We start from the raw sequence: 17,185 nt of genomic DNA on the forward strand, positions 1-17,185 counted from the left end.
ACAGCTATGGTCGCAGGTTCGAATCCTGCTTCGGGCCTGGATATGTGTGATGTCCTTGGGTTAGTTAGGTTTAAGTAGTTTTAAGTCTAGTGGACTGATGACCTCTGATGTTAAGTTCCATAGTGCTCAGAGCCATTTGCTCCATGTCTCCTTCGCATGTTTAAGCAACATGTTTTCCGAGACGTTTCCCCATATTTGTTTCCCATTGTATTGCGGGAGTTTGTGTTCAATTTTGTTTTTGCCGGCTTTCCCCCGAGAGCCCAGTATATTCTCTTGGCTGTTCTGTGGCTGGGGTTCACCACGGTGTCCAGAATGTAACTTTTGTTGGCGTAGTGCAGCCTGACGTGTCGCATTCTGAAGGGAATGTGCCTCGTGTCGACCGGCGCTTCTTCTGATACTGGCTTGTATCCTCCAATTATCTTGGCTGTGGCGCTGTCAGGGTTATTGTTCTAGATGGCGAGCGTTCGTTTTCGGGACCTTTGCCTTTCGCGGGCAAGTGCTCTACCAACTGAGCTACCCAAGCACGACTCACGTCCCGTCCTCACAGCTTTACTTCTGCCAGTACCGCGTCTCCTACTTTCCAAACTTTCCTGCGAACCAGGAGAGCTTCTGTAAAGTTTGGAAAGAAGGAGATGAGGTACTGGCAGAAGTACAGCTGTGAGGACGGGACGTGAGTCGTGCTTGGGTAGCTTAGTTGGTAGAGCACTTGCCCGCAAAAGGCAAAGGTCCCGAGTTCGAATCTCGGTCCAGGACACAGTTTTAATCTGCCAGGAAGTTTCAATAATAATAATAATAATAATAATAATAATAATAATAATAATGATAACAGCTACTAGTAATAAAAAGTGAGACGGAGTTTAAATGAAAAGAAACATAAATGAGTAAAAAAGGAGACGATACTTTCTTTGGCAGTTTTGAGTAACTTTAAGAAATCTCGATGGCTGGGGTACTTAGGTCCAGATTGCTTTTCACGCTTTCTTTCGGATCCACGAGGTTCCTGAAGGAAATCTGCGATGTACTGGGCTACTTCCTGTTTTATCATCCATCTGATAGGTTCAGAACTGGAGATGATGCCCCTTTCAGACTCTAGTTTTGCTCCGGGGATAAGATGGCGGCTTAATGGACCTACAGTATTTCCCTTCTGTGTGCTCTTATCCTAGTACCGTGCCACTTCGTTCCTCCATGGCTGGTCACATCTTTCCGACCTGGGTGTGACTTAGGTAGTCAGTACGCTCTCTTTAGCTGCTGTGAGAGAACTATATCTCTTGCACTGAAACAGCCAAGTTTAGCATCCAGATGCCGGTATTTTTTGAATTATGTATATATTCTGTATGGGGACAGTGATGTACTAAATGGTGAACAAGAGCAGCGGTTAGTACAGTGTGAACCGTTTGGCATTTTCCCCTCATTTAGCTTATCCATTGCAGATGTTTAAGAACCCGTGAGCCTGTATTCAGTGTAAATACATAAAACTGCAACCAATCACTTTTTTAAAAATAGATATTCATTAATTCTATGAACCGGTTTTCGAACATTTTCAGGCTCATCTTCAGATTGTGTACAGGAGGAAGCTACGTAGCTATTTCAAGTATAGTGCTGGGTGCTGGCTCTGTGACAAGAAGCTCGAACATGCTTCTTATCGTTACAGAGCCAGCACCCAGCATTATACTTGAAATAGCTACGTAGCTTCCTGTACACAATCTGAAGATGAGCCTGAAAATGTTCGAAAACCGTTTCATGGAATGAGTAAATAACTACTTCGAAAATGATTCGTTGGAATTTTCTGTATTTACATATTTTTTCCTGACCTTCGGGAAGAAGCAATAGGTCCGCCTTCCAATGGCAGGGGAGTCCCATTTCTCTTGTTACTACGCAATCCAAGGGCAAGTTGGCCGATTACGCAGGGAAGCTGCCTCCTCTACACGCGAGATACTTTGGATAATAAGCTAGCATACCACAGTGTGTGTCGTGCACTTCTTTAGGAACAGGCCGGCCGGAGTGGCCGAGCGGTTCTAGGCACTACAGTCTGGAACCGCGCGACCGCTACGGTCGCAGGTTCGAATCCTACCTCGGGCATGGATGTGTGTGATGTCCTTAGGTTAGTTAGGTTTAAGTAGTTCTAAGTTCTAGGCGACTGATGACCTCATTAGTTAAGTCCCATACTGCTCAGAGCCATTTGAACCATTTTTTTAGGAACACTAATATTGTGACTCAATCCAACCCTCACGTGTGAAAATTCTTTGGCCCAACGACGAAGGCTCTTTTTTCTGTAAAATGCACAATTTTGACGTAGTCCTCTCTTCTAAAACAATGCAGTTTAACCAACGTGTTTGGAGTTAGATTTGTACCTCTGAAGCATGACTGTAAGGATCTACAAAATTCACAATATCGCCACAACTTGGACTCCAAACTTGTTTCGTCAAAGGGCGCACAAACCGATGCACCAGACGGATGCTCCGACGATTCTGCATTTTTACCATCGCCACGGCAGCTTTGTGGGCACGTGCATTGTTCTGGTATGTGATTATTTTTCTTTCAGAAATGAGTCCATTCTTTCGCATTTTACCGCTCAACTGACCAAGATGTATATTTACAAGTGACTGTTTTACCCTCTGCAAGAATTTGTTGTGTCCCGGCCGCCAGTTATGTTCGTTATGCAAAAGACTGTGGTTCAACTGCTAAACAAAGGCAACAGCTTTTCTCGTAGTTCTACAGAACAGAGTAAAAAAAAAAAAAAAAAAAAAAAAAGCACAAGATTCCTGTTTGGCTGCTCTTATAACTGTTGATAATGTGGAACAAGGAAGGTCGCGCAAAGTAGTGCGTGAGGAGGGAGCAGGTGATGGCGATGGCATCTGTTCCCTGCCGAGTACCCCATTTGCGCACAACATTTCTTCTTATTATAATGTAAGAGTGAGTGCTGGTCCTACGACAGCAGAGTTACCTGCATGTAGAGAGGCATTCACGCGTTTTTACGCAGTCTCTCAAGTTCGACTTCGCTCTGTCCAAAAAATAGCATCTGATCTCAGACAACAGTTCTGCAAAGGATATGAGACGCAAGCACAATAACAGACCTCGTGCAGTTCCTCGGCCACACAGAGAGCTTGTTGGACGTCACATATCTTTATTTAAACTAAGGGTTTCTCATTACTCGTTCCGTAAGAATTTGTCCAAACTGTGACGAAAATGCACGAAGTTTTTGTGGTCGAATATTAAATTAATGTGCCCTACAAACAGTTGTGGGAAGTGTTCAGTACTTCTAATCATCATCATCAGTTATCTGCTATATTAGCAGGTCCTTTGCCTCTCCATTTTCTGCGGTCCATTGCTTCCTTTTTAAGACTGCTGTATGTTGTACCGTCCATCATGTCATCCAGTATCTGGAATCTCTTCCTTCCTCGCTTCCTTTTCCCTTCTACATAACCTTCTAAAACTGTTTTTATCAGTCCGTCATTCTTTCTTAATATATGCCCAATCCAATTTCTTTTTCTTCTCTTTATTACATCTAGTAACTGCCTTTTCTCTCCCACTCTTCTCAGTACCTCTTCATTTTTTACTCTGTCCATCCAACTTATTCCTTCCATCTTCCGCCATGTCCAGATCTCAAAAGCCTCCAGCCTTTCTCTGTCTTTTTTCCTCATAGTCCATGTTTCAGCGCCATATAGAAGAACACTCCATACAAGACATTTTATGAGTCTCTTTCTGAGTTCTCTGTCCATACCGCTGCAGAAGATTCTCCTTTTCTTATAAAACGCCTCTTTTGCCATTGCTATCCTTGTTTTAATTTCTGTGGTGCACTTCCAGTCGGTGTCTATCCTGCTTCCAAGATACTTAAAATTTTGCACCTGTTCTAGTTTTTCTCCATTCAGCACAATTTTTAGTTCCTTATTTCCTCCTATTGCCAATACTTTTGTTTTATTTGTGTTAATTTTCATTCCATATTTTTTTCCGTTAGTTGCAATGGTGTTTACCAAATCCTGTAATTCTTTTTCCCCTGTGGCTAGAAGGACCATGTCATCAGCAAATCTCAAGCACCCTACTCTTCTTCCTCCAATTTCTACTCCTTTGTCATCTAATGAGCATTGGTCAATCATATTTTCCAAGTACAGGTTGAAAAGAGTAGGTGATAAACAGCATCCTTGTCTTACTCCTTTCCCTAGTCTGATCCAGTTCGTACTTTCTCCTCTCACTTTAACTGAAACTTTTTGATTAAGGTACAATGAGTTTATAAGTCTTCTGGTTTTCCAGTCCACTCTCTTTTCCCTCATAATAGTCGCCAGCTTGTCCCAAACTACATTGTCAAATGCCTTTTCTAAATCGATGAAGCACATATATAGGTCTCTTCCTTTTTCAATAAACCTTTCTCCTAAGATTCGTAGGAGCCCTATTGCATCTCTGGTGCCCGTATTCCGTCTAAAGCCAAACTGCTCCTCGTCGAGATTCTCCTCTATTACTTTTTCAAGTCTTTTATTAATTATTCTTAACATCACTTTGGCTGCATGTGAAATGAGGCTGATTGTCCTGTGCTCGCTGCATTTCTTGGTTCCTTGTTTTTTCGGCAATGGAATCATTACTGTTGTCAAAAAGTCCTCAGGCCATTCACCACTGTCATATATTTTATTACATAACCTCAATATTTCTCTTATTCCATTATGGTTCAAGCATTTTAGTATTTCTCCCGGTATTGTATCTGTACCTACTGCTTTGCCATTTTTCATTGCAGCAATAGCAGACTTTACTTCTTCTATTATGATGGTCGGTCCTTTCTCTTCATCACTTACACTGTTGTGTGATTCAAGTTCCAGAGTTTCTGGTTTGCTATTTGTGTCATATAGCTCTTTTACATATTCTTCCCATCTCTGGAGGACATCGTCACGATCTTTATACACTACCTCTTCGTCTTTACTCAAAATTTCCATAGTAGCACTTCCTGCTCTGTTTTGTTCCCATGTCATAGTCTTTACTCTGTTGTATAGTAAGTCGTATCTTCCTTTCCTGTCCAGTTCTTCAATTTCATCACATTCCTCTTTTAGCCATTTTTTCCTAGCCTGCTCTGTTTCTCTTCGCAGTTCGTTATTTAACCTTCGGTATATCTTTCTTGCATCTTCAGTGTTCTTGTTTTTCAATTTTCTTCTCTCATCCATCTTGGAAATCATTTCTTGTGTGACCCATGGTTTTTTTGACCTTTTCCCTTTTACATATCCTATATTTTGCTGTCCTGCTTCTAATAGAGGTCTACCATTTGGATATCCTCGGTCTGACGCTTGTTCTACCGGTGACGCTTTAGGGAAGCGGATATCTGCTGCTACCGCCAGTTACAAATTCGAATTTATTGTTCAAAAAGAAGTTCACTTAAGGAAAGTGGAAGCTTTTTAGTAACTAAAAAGACGCCTCGAGCAGAATGCTCGGCAGGGATTACTGACAGTTTCGATTACGTGCTAAACTTCATTGTACCTCAGCTAACAACTAATGTAATATTTTACCCGAGACAGCTATGATTTTTTTTTTTTGTGTTTATTACCTTGCCAGTAGTGAAGCAGTAACGCTTACACATGGTGACGGAGTTGCCAAGAGCAGCAGAACGAAGTGACCTCTTTATTGTTTCATTACTTGAAAAGTAGCCAAAATCTGGAGAGAGATTTAATTTTTATTTCAGATGGAAGCGCTGGTAAGAACAAAAATTTTCTCAGAAGTATTTTCTGTATATGCTAGTGCACAGCCTCAAATTTTCAATAGAACAACTTATTCCTTTCTGATGAGACGTCATTCTTTTTCGTCCGGTGACCAAGATTTGTCCATAATTTCACGTAAGAAACAGAATCAGGTCATTGAAGTACCTGATGACTGGGACACAATCGTTAGCTCTTCTCGAAAACATCCAACATCTTACCGCATCTGAAAAGTAGACCAGACAATGATATTCAACATAAAAGGAGCTGCTGACCTTTACTTCAAACCATCTGTGAAAAAGAAAAGTTATACTGAAAGGGCTGAGGATGTGTAAAATTGAGGCAGCCACGAGCTACATTTTTGTGTGGGGCAGCTATACAGGACCTCGGCCCAAGTTTGCACTTCGAAACAACGTGCAACTTCCACATGAATTAACTTTCAGTCAGATTTACAAAAATGTACTCAAGATTAAGAAGCCGAAAGCTCAAGATCTCATGGTCCCTTTTTCCTTACTTGGTGAGTGACAGCCAAAAGTTTTTCGAGATACTGGTTACCTGTGGAGAGGAATAAGACGGATGTAACTTGGATATGATTCGAACTGACGACAGTAGTGGAGAGGACCAATTAACGTTTCTTTCATCAGTTCTGTGTATTTATAATGTAACTTCCTCCACTGTTCTATAAAAAACTGGTATATCATTATAATTAGTGCACTTACCGAGTCATCCGTTCATACTCCCACTTACATTTTCTGACAAAAACAGCCTTTGTCGATGAGAACTGTAATTTTAAAACATAAATAAATAAATCTTATCTGCTACGCTGAAAGGCAAGTTATATAGCGTCGTAATAATGTTTTAGACGATCCCAAGAAGTCACACAAAAATGTAACGACGGCAAGACTTTATATAACTATTTAGAGCGCTTTTTTGGCTCTCTTTAAAAATGCAAGATTTTGACAAGGTTCGTTTTTGTTACGAAGTCGTCTTTTTTATTGTTTCCACTTGAAAAAGTGACTTACTGAAATAAATACAGGTCCGAGAGATTACCAAAATCTGTATGTGTGCGCACGTGCTGCAATAATTACTGAAAAAATAAACGGTGCTTTTTTACAGTGGAATATTGTCGTTAAATACCGTAATGAGGCTGCTGTTTAGAAGCCAGGCGCTACATATTATGTAGCCAGCCTCAGCCAGACGTTACAGACTGTTGCCAGCCTAAGCCAAAAGACTGGTGAGCGGTGCACTATCGGTTTTCGGGTCGTATAATAATATCGGTGAGGCAACGTGTTTGCTGGACACGGTATAAAATGACGTATTCTCAGTGTGGTGTGTTTGCGGAGGTGTGGTCTTTTTTTCGCGGCGGACCGACGTCGGCCACGCAGAGCGCAGCGCGTTTATTATTTTGCCGCCACAGGCGCTGCGTGCTCCCGCGGTCGAGAGTTCGCGCACGCGCAGTGCGCCCCGCACCGTACCGGGCTCCGGCGCCTTGTTACGGGAATGAACTTCAGCCTGAGGCGCCGAACGCAGCAGCAGAACAGCAGCAGAACGCCGCTAATTGCTTGGCCCGCACCGCCCATCGATTGGTGAAGTCATTCCGCGCCCTGGTCGACCCCCCGGCCAAGCTTACCCCCGCCCCCCCTCCTTTCCACCCCCGTCCCTCCCAAACAATGCTTCAACTACGCGCTTGTTTGCTTCTCCCGACTAACCTTGCCGGAAATCCCAAAGAGCAATTAGAAATTTCCCACCTAGACCAATATTTGTACCCGGCGTTAAATTCGAAAAGGACTGAATTGAGTGTGTGAATACATGAAGAAAGAGAGAGAGAGAGAGAGAGAGACTGAGAACCTTTCATCTGATTTTTTTTTTAATTGTAGAACCTAGTACATTACATGATTACGCGCAATCCCTTTATAAGTTCTTCTCCCAGATTCAATACAAGAAACGTTCTCAACGAACGAGGTTGTAGTCAGTTTTTACCAGATGCGTCGGCCGACGTTGCATTATTATATATGTTAGACTCGCCTACACCATTCGCTACAATACGTAAAGATTCACGAATATAATTGAAACGAAGGTTACGATGAGTTCATTAAGAGGGCAAATCATTATGAGAAAGGTCACCCATCATCATCTGTTTTGATCATTTTATTTGATTTTTCTAAAATCGCACTGAAAGCGTTTTGCGATGATCTCGATTCGATTGTCTTTTTTATAGACTAGTTATTGTTATTTGTGAATATTGGGGTGCATGAAGTTTGATAACGGTTGCTGGAGTGCACATTTGTTTTGTTTTTTCATCGTTAGGATACTAGCGACTATCGTTTGATCACAACGATTTAAAACGAAAATTATTTCAAAATACCTTCCAAAAACAAATTAAAATTTCATCTCTTTTAATGAAATGATTCATTTGTTAATTTAGATCTTACAAACGGAGAAAAGGTATAATAAGATGGAAACACCTAAAGAGTTAAAATGACAGAGTAAAAAATAACCGAACAAGTAACAATGTATATATCTTGACAGGCACATTTCAAAATTTGCAAATCACGCTAGCTCAGAAGAATTTTACGAAGTGCTTTTAGTGGACAAACAAAGGATAATCGAAATGGTTCAAATGGCTCTGAGCACTATGGGACTTAACATCTATGGTCATCAGTCCCCTAGAACTTAGAACTACTTAAACCTAACTAACCTAAGGACAGCACACAACACCCAGCCATCACGAGGCAGAGAAAATCCCTGACCCCGCCGGGAATCGAACCCGGGAACCCGGGCGTGGGAAGCGAGAACGCTACCGCACGACCACGAGATGCGGGCGATAAGCGAAATCCCAAGTAGGATCTGCTACATCGAAGTTACGGTTCGTGACATCGCCAAAATGAGAAATCAAGGTTAAAAATATGTATGTATATGAAATAGAAACACCTTGGTGGCAACCGTCACTAATCACAGTGAAAAACAGTAGACAGTTCAGAGGCAAGCTATTTTTTTACTCTCCTGGAATGCCAGAAGTTCCAAGGACAAACGAAAAGCGTGGACAAAAAAATTAATAAATAATAATAATCATAAAGGAAAGTGGAAGAAATATTATAAGAGGCCCAAGTGTACGAATCTTTCTACGATGCAAACTCTTAGAATATCGATAGCAAAAGAAGACAATATGAACTGAACAGTTTTCGTTGTCGCAGAACAAGAACTCATCCAGTAGTTGTAAAACACACACACACACACACACACACACACACACACACACACACACACAAAACTACAAATAAATTGCCTTGCGATCTACATGCTTCACGTCTAAGTTTTGGTGCCGGAACGTTATAGATCAGTACGAGCTACATATCGGAAACTAGTAGCTTTTACAATTCAAGGCAAAAAAGCTGAATTCTTTACGTGCAGTATACTATATTTGTACTTTTATTTCTTTTTTAAATCTCTATCGGCAAATCACATGCGGATTTCGCAATGCTATAACTAGTTTTGCCCAGTCAGCGCTCGTCGCTAGACCAAAGGCACATTCTGCGAGCGATTTCCGGTATTTTTCACAACGCAAAGGAAACCGCTGGCAGAATATGCCTTTAGTTTGAAGGTGTCTTCTGGCTGGCCGAAGTTGGTTGCGCCATTGTGAGTTGCGTATCTGATTGTGTCGTAAAGATATATAAAAAAAGAAAATAATCTCCTAAGACAATATGTGCACAGTATGTACTTTTAACTGCATTTGTTATATTACAAGTACAGAAAAAAGCTGCACTGTCTTGCATTCTCAATGATTCCGCTTCCTTACATGTGCGCGTTTTGCGTTTAGGTGGTTGGAAGGAAGCGAACACTCGCGATTGTTTAGTCCTATGCCGAAGCTCCGCGAAGTATTCACGGCAGGCAGCGAGATCTGTTTGTTGATATCCGCAGCGAATAACCACCCACCAGTTGAGAGTGAGAGGCTCTCTGACTGTTTGTTTGTAGGAACATCTTCAGCTGGACTGCCCCGGTATACGAAGGACCCCGCAAGCTATAGGTTCCTTTGTGTAGCTGAGGAACCTCAATCAGTATTTTCGGCTAATGCTCTAATATTCTCCGATTGCGGGGTCATACGCCGTGAAACACTGGCTCATTTGGAATCTCCGTACCGGTTGTTTGAAGCAAACTTCTCTTTTATTTTTGTTGGGAACAGCAGTTTCGAGGAGACTGGCATCGCGAGACCACATCCGAGAGCAGTCAGCCTGAGGGCAGAGCAGAGCTGGGGACCGACCCTGACTACCCAACACGTCGCAAGGCAAACTTGACATATAAAGTGTAGTGTATACGTGCACGTCTTGTCAAATAAAACTTCTTTTTTTTTAACTGAATTTAACTTCATTTTTGTACATAGATAAGCGTGGCATACCGGCATCTACTTACGTACTCCGCAAGCGACCACACGGTGCCTGGCGGTGGGTACCTTGTACCACTACTAGTCATTTCCTTTCCTATTCCACTCGCAAGTAGCGCGCGGGAAAAACGACTGTCTATAAGCCGTCGTACGGGACCTAATTTCTCTCATCTTATCTTCGTGGTCCTTTCGCGAAATGTACGTTGGCGGTAGTAGAATCGATCGGCGACAGCCCTCAAATGCCGGTTCTCTTAATTTCTGCAATAGTGCCCCGCGGAAAGAGCATAGTCTTTCTTCCCATTTCAGTTCCCGAAGTATCACCGTTATACTTTCCTGATGATGGAGCCAACCGGTAACAAATCTAACAGCGCACCACGGAATCGGTTCGATATCTTCCTATAATGTAACCTGGTGGGGATCCCAAACACTCTAGCAGCTCTCAAGAATGGGTCACACAGTCGTAGTATATGCCTTTATACACACCTCAAAAAAAATTTGGAATGTCATAGAGTTTTCTTATAGTACAACCACTGAGGCTTGTGCAATACCTTAGTAAGAAAACAAACATAATTCCTTCTCAAAACAAGAAAGATTTTGGTTAGTTACAAAAAATCACTACAAAACAAAGGAGACTCTCTCCTAAGTGTACAACTTAAAAACAAAAACAGCGAAAATCTTTATCTCATGATGATGATTATCAGCGTGGTGGGTATGCCTTCCCCGCACACGGATGAGTTCTTCCTCTCTGCGAGGCATGCTCTTGGGGTATGAGGTCTCACTCCTCAATGACAGCTTCAGTGAGATCCTGAAGATTGTCAGGTTGATTCAGACACTGTGCAATTGCCACCCACAACAAGTTCCATGCGTGCTTAATTACATTCATGTCTGGGAACTGTGCTGGCCAATGCATTCGATTGATGTTGCTTCTTTGAAGATACCGAGACACTGATAGAGTATGGTGTGGTCTTGCATTGTCATCGGCTAGGATGAAATAGACACTGACTTCATGTCTGTAGAGCCTTAAAATCGTTTGTAGGTCCTATTGAGGTATCGGGGCAAGTCATATTGCTGTTGATGGAAATCAGATGGGTCCGCAGTCTAAACATTATTGCCGTCCAGAACATTATACTTCCACCTGAACGTATCGCCGTTCCTGGTGTCGTCTAGCGCTTCTCTAAACCCTAACACATCTAGTGTCCGGCCGCAGACCAATCCTGGACTCGTCAGCAAACATGAGATTACTCCATTTTGCAATGACCCAATGTTGACGCGCAAGAGACCACGTCCTTCGACTGCGCAGGTTCCGTTGATTCAGAGCAAAACTTCTATTTGCTCTTCTGGAATGAAGACCACCCTGGTGCAGTCTTGTACGCAGCACTGCTGACCAACCTGACGTGCTCACTCCATTTCATATCGTTTAACAATGTTACGCCTACATACTTAACCGATGTGACTATATCAAGCAGTACATTACTAATGCTGTATTCGAACTTAAAAGATTGGTTTTCCTACTCATCCCTATTAACTTACATTTTCCTACATTTAGAGGAAGCTACCATTTACCGAACCAACTAGTAATTCGGTCTAAGTCACTTTGTATCCTTCTACAGTCTTACAACGACTACACTTTCCCATACACCACACCGTCATCCGCAAACAGCAGTAAATTGCTGTTCACCCTGTCCGTCAGATCATTTATGTATATAGATAATAAGAGACAGATAGATAATAATATCACACTACAATGGGGCACTCCTCGAGACACCTTTGTCTCTGATGAACACTCACCATCAAGGGCAACACATTGGGTTCATTACTCAAATAGTTTTCGAGTCGTTCACGTATCTGGGAACGTAAACCGTATGCTCGGACCTTCGTGAACAGTCTGCAGTAGGACACCGCGTCACAGGCTTTTCGGAAATCTAGGTGTATGGAATCTTCCATTTCCCCTCCATTCATGATTTGTAGGATGTCATGTGAGAAAAGAGAAAGCGATGCTTTCTAAATCCGTGCTGATTTGTGCCGAGAAGTCTCAAGAAAATGTATTCGGAGTCAATATGTGATCAATAATTCTGCAGCCGACCGATGTTAAGGATACTGGTTTGTAATTATGCGGGACCGGTCTTTTCTTGTATACAGGAGCCATCTACGCTATCATACCGTCGCTTGGGACGTTGCTCTGGGCGAGATATTCGCGATAAATGCTAGCTAAGTAAGGGGCCAATGCCGCAGAGTACGCTCTGCAAAAATAAACTGGAATCCCATCTGTTTTCAACTCTTTCAGTACTTCTCTACGCCGGGCATGCCTATTTTTGTGTCGTCCATGCTGGAGTCTGTGCGACGGTCAAACGACGGTATTTTTGCACGATCCTCTTGCTTGAATGATTTCTTAAACAAATTTAAAGCTTCAGCTTTCTGTTGCCACTCCAGACTGATTGACGAGTGACAGGATAGAAGTCTTCGATCCGCTTAACGATTTTACTTATAACCAATATTTTCTCAGTTTCTCAGCAATATCTTTCACTAACGTGTGAAGAAAGTTGTCATATGCTTCGCACATAGATCTTTTTACAGACGCACGGATTTATCCCAGCCTTTTCCTGTCGTCTTTTGCACGTTATTTTTTGAGCTGAAAGTTCAACGGTCTGTGTTTCCTCAGAATCTTCCGAATTTGTTATTAAAACAGATTGGGTCTTTTCCGTCCTTAATCCACTTACTTGTCTTGTAAGTCTAATCGCTGTAGGAACATGAGGAGTTCAGACTAGCACAACGGCAACGCAAGTCTACCGCTGCAAATGAGATCGGAGGTCGATAATATTTGGGTAGTTGCAAGCAGAGTTTAAATGTGCGGCCTCAGCTGATATTTTTGCATCACAATGACATTCAACGAATAGGTCCGCAATGATCGTCGAATTTCCTTGGCTCGGTGTAAATGGAACTCTTGATAGTGCCTAGTTCGTTTGCCTAGTCCTTGTACAGCAGACAGACAAGACCGTAAAGGAACTTTTGTTTATTAAGCTATTGTTAATTTATATAATAATATATGTTTTGTACTTTGTATCGAGACATAGGGAAGATAGCGTATCATCTTTAATAAGTTTTCTTGTCCTGTTGCTTTGATTTTCACGCTGATGTGGCAATAGTTAGGTTACGTTCGTGGATAGGCAAATGAATAAAAGCAATTTTACCATGTCGTACGCATGCTTGAGGAGGACGAGTGCTTGCTATAGCTATGGTCAAACATCAGTTTTTTTCCCCTGTCGCCGTCTGTTACTTGTGATATGGCTTTGAGAATTATGTAATGTTGATAAATAGATAGACGGAAATAGTCACAACGTCAGGCTTAAAAAAAAATCTCTCGTGGTTGGAAAAACTGGAGGAACGCCACAGCAAACCGCTTACAGCAGGAATTTGGCGAGAACTGCAATGAGCGATTTACTCGTCGCCACCAACGTTTGCAAGATCAGCTTTGAATGAGTCTGGTTAGCAAGTGGACCTGAGAGAAACTAAAGCGACTTCTGGCGGTGCGCAAAGTCGCGTAGTGCGCACGGCTGGCTATGTGGGCAGGTACCTGCCGCTGCCGCCGCCGCCGGCGCCACAGCCACAGAGGGATGTCGCCCGCTGTTTTACCGTGTTTACTCACGCCACGCAGTCAGCTTCGCCAGCTTGCATAATGCACCAGCACTGCCGCAGAACGCACGCAGTTACCACACCTGACGATCTGTGCAGCCTTGTGCTTTGTTGCAAAGGTTGTGCTCTTGGCTAATCATATACCACTGTACGTTGTTGTAGTCGTCAGCCGGAAGAGTGTTTTGACGCAGCTCTCCACGCTAGTTTATCCTAAGCAAACTTCACCTCGGCATAACTTCTACAACGTCTGCCTCGGTAGCTGCAGGGTTAGCAAGGCAGATCGCTAACCGAAGTGCCCGGTTCCGATTCCCAGTCGGGTTTCGAGATTTTTCTCCGCTCGGGGACCGGGTGTTACGTAGCCCTTATCTTCGTAAGGTCGTCACCATGGGTATGCAGTAAACCGATGTATCTCCTGAATTCTCAGACCACAAAACTGTTGTTCGTATTCCCACTGTCGAGATGGCTGTATGGGCAAGAACCGAAAGCGAAAATATGATAAAAACCTCCTGTAACCTACTTCTAGCTCTAACTGCATACTCTTCGCTTCCACATACAGTTTAAACCCGTCTCCCCTTCCAATAACTTGCATCCATTATCAAATTAACTATCCCCTAAGGCATCAAGGTTATTCCTATTAATTAACCAATTCTTCTAGTGACAATCAGCCACACATTTATTTACTGGCCGCTTTTATTCTGTACTTCTTTTTTAGTTATCCGATGGTTCCAACTAATCTTCTGTTTTGTTCTATAGCACTCCATTTCGAAAGTTTCTCTTTTATTGTACATTGTTATACATTGGTGGTGAAAACTTAAGAACGAAAGTAACTTTCGCATGATGTGTTCCTGCGACGTAACATAGCTCGATGAAACTTGGACCATACAAAGAAAGGTTTAACTTTTTTCGGAATATATTCGCTGGATTACGAATTCTTTTAGCATAAACTATATTGGGTACAGCTACACTACCAATCAGTGACACATGAAAATTTGCATTGGACAGGGAACACCCATTTCCCGCTTATCGCAAGCGGTCGCCTTACCACTTAGGCAATCCAAGCGTGTACCCGAGACCCATTCTAATTTCCATATGTCACGTTGTCTACATCCTTATGTCATAATCTAATCTGTTCATCCTTTAATGCGACGAATTTTATTAGTATTCCCACGCCAAGAAGAAAAACTATGTGCAATCTAGACTATCCTCATTATTTTCGTCGTATGCCCTGCCTAATGCTTGTAATACACATTTTCAAATGGTTCAAATGGCTCTGAGCACTATGGGACTTAACTTCTAAGGTCATCAGTCCCCTACAACTTAGAACTACTTAAACCTAACTAATCTAAGGACATCACACACATCCATGCCCGAGCGCAATTGCAGGATCTGTTGGAAGGAGGAAATATTTGGTGAATGGAATGACATACCCTTTCACAGACTTAAATCCCATTGAGCACGAGTGGCGTGCGTTGGGCAGGCGTATGAGACGTCCACACGCTCCAGCTATCATTCGCAAAATTCAAATGGTTCAAATGGCTCTGAGCACTATGCGACTTAACTTCTAAGGTCATCAGTCGCCTAGAACTTAGAACTAATTAAACCTAACTAACCTAAGAATATCACACACATCCATGCCCGAGGCAGGATTCGAACCTGCGACCGTAGTGGTCGCTCGGCTCCGAACTGCAGCGCCTAGAACCGCACGGCCACTCCGGCCGGCTATCATTCGCAGTTGTCAACCGCGCTGGTGGGGGAAATGGAACGCCCTGCACAAGAACTCCTCAACCAAGCCAGTGGCCAGCATTGGAGGACAATGCACAGCATGTGTTAGCGTCCGTAGTGATCACACACCCCATTAAGAAGCATATCATGCAAAAATTGCTTTCTTCCTTAAGTTTTGCACACCACTGTGTCTGTACATGAAACTCCACTCGAAACAGAAACAAGGTGTTTCAGACATATTCATCTTATTTCACAAGACTATGTCTTTTAAAAGCATGAAGGCACAAACTGGGGGTGATTTTAATTCATTTGTCGAAAATAATAGTTTCCATTTGGCGCCAGTTTTGGGTTGCTGGTTCATGTGGAAGCCGGTAGAGGTCTGCCTGTTGCAGCTAGCTCGTTCTTTCATTGCGGAACTTGCGTCGTAAGTGCCAAACGCCGAGTCTTTCCGAAGGCTGTGAATTTAGTACTTCGTACGACAAATATTCAATCAACACGGCTAGAACTGCCGCCAGTACCGACATAGGTGCCTCGCACATACGGTCCTCGTGCACTAGATCGTCCTCACGTTCTAGTCTGTATTTACAGCCTTTATTCTCAGTACGTGTCACCGACTGCCACTGTCCTGGTTTACCAGGCTCTAAAAGCTCATATCTTCCGAACAACACACCATATTTACAAAATAACTGCACCACGACAATCGCAATTTCTGAACAAATTTATATCAAACACTGAACGTTTAAAATATTCTGTGAGTTGCAGCGATTTTCAGCATTTGTATGAAGTAGGGATCTTTGAACACTTAAAGAACTTCTTTATTTTGTGGCGTCACAATAAGGAGGATGTCTTCCATACGGGAAAATCCCCCTCTTTCCAATATTATGTGCTAGAATTGACGTAGCACTTAGTTTCTCGCATAAAAGAAGATATTAATAATACGTATTTAGAATCATCTAATATTGATTTATATAGAAAGGTAGACATTTATGTTTATTATGACAGCTGAGTGTTAATGCTAGCGCTTGTTTCTGTTAGTACCATTTCGTTTATCGTGTAGCTTCGTAAAAGTGATAAAGTACGATAATTAGTGACGGCCATCCGCCAGGTAAACAAACATGTGAATAATGTAAACGAATATACAGGGTGTATCAAAAATAATCACCCGATTTAAAAAAAAAAATCATAACTATTATGTTTTTTGAGGTATGTACGTGAACAACGTACTTTTGGAAAGAACAAACTCTCGAGTTTTACATAGTTCCCGCTACGTAGCAGCAGTGTGCGCCCACATCAGTTCTAGTAAAAATGGCGTCGGGACAACAGAAAGCGTTTTGTGTTCTACGTTTAGCGCAGAGCGGGTCAGTGATAACTGTTCAGCGTGATTTTCGTAGGTTACTGGGTACGGTATGGATCATCCTGCAGCACAGAGCACTAGACGATGACTTGAAAAATTCTGAGAAACAAGTTGTTTGTGTAAAGTGAAACCTCCCCACCGCAATTTTTTATAAGAAAATATAGCAATACTTAATAGAAATGGGGGCCAAGTGTAACCTCCCCACAAAAATTTTAAAAGAAAATAACGATACTAATTAGAAATGCTGATGGACATGGCTCTATGCGTAACCTGCCTACAATCAAATGTACTGACAATGGCAACAAATGTGAAATTCGCAATCTGACTCAATTATAAATCCTTCAAAAAATTAAAGTCCATTCAGTGACAAGAAAATTCAATTAAACCGAAATATCGGTCTTTGGCCCTGTGTAAAAACAATCAGAATTAAAGTCT

General features: G+C 42.3%; 1 non-coding gene across 1 annotated transcript; it reads left to right on the top strand.

Annotated features, from left to right (window-relative positions):
- Window positions 1–679: 679 nt before the first annotated feature.
- On the top strand, window positions 680–754 carry Trnal-caa (transfer RNA leucine (anticodon CAA)). The gene has a single exon. It is a non-coding gene; the product is annotated as a tRNA-Leu (tRNA).
- The last annotated feature ends 16,431 nt before the right edge of the window (window positions 755–17,185 follow it).

This window comes from Schistocerca serialis, chromosome 2 (assembly GCF_023864345.2).
Source record: "Schistocerca serialis cubense isolate TAMUIC-IGC-003099 chromosome 2, iqSchSeri2.2, whole genome shotgun sequence".
In the NCBI taxonomy this organism is placed as follows: Eukaryota; Metazoa; Arthropoda; class Insecta; order Orthoptera; family Acrididae; genus Schistocerca; species Schistocerca serialis.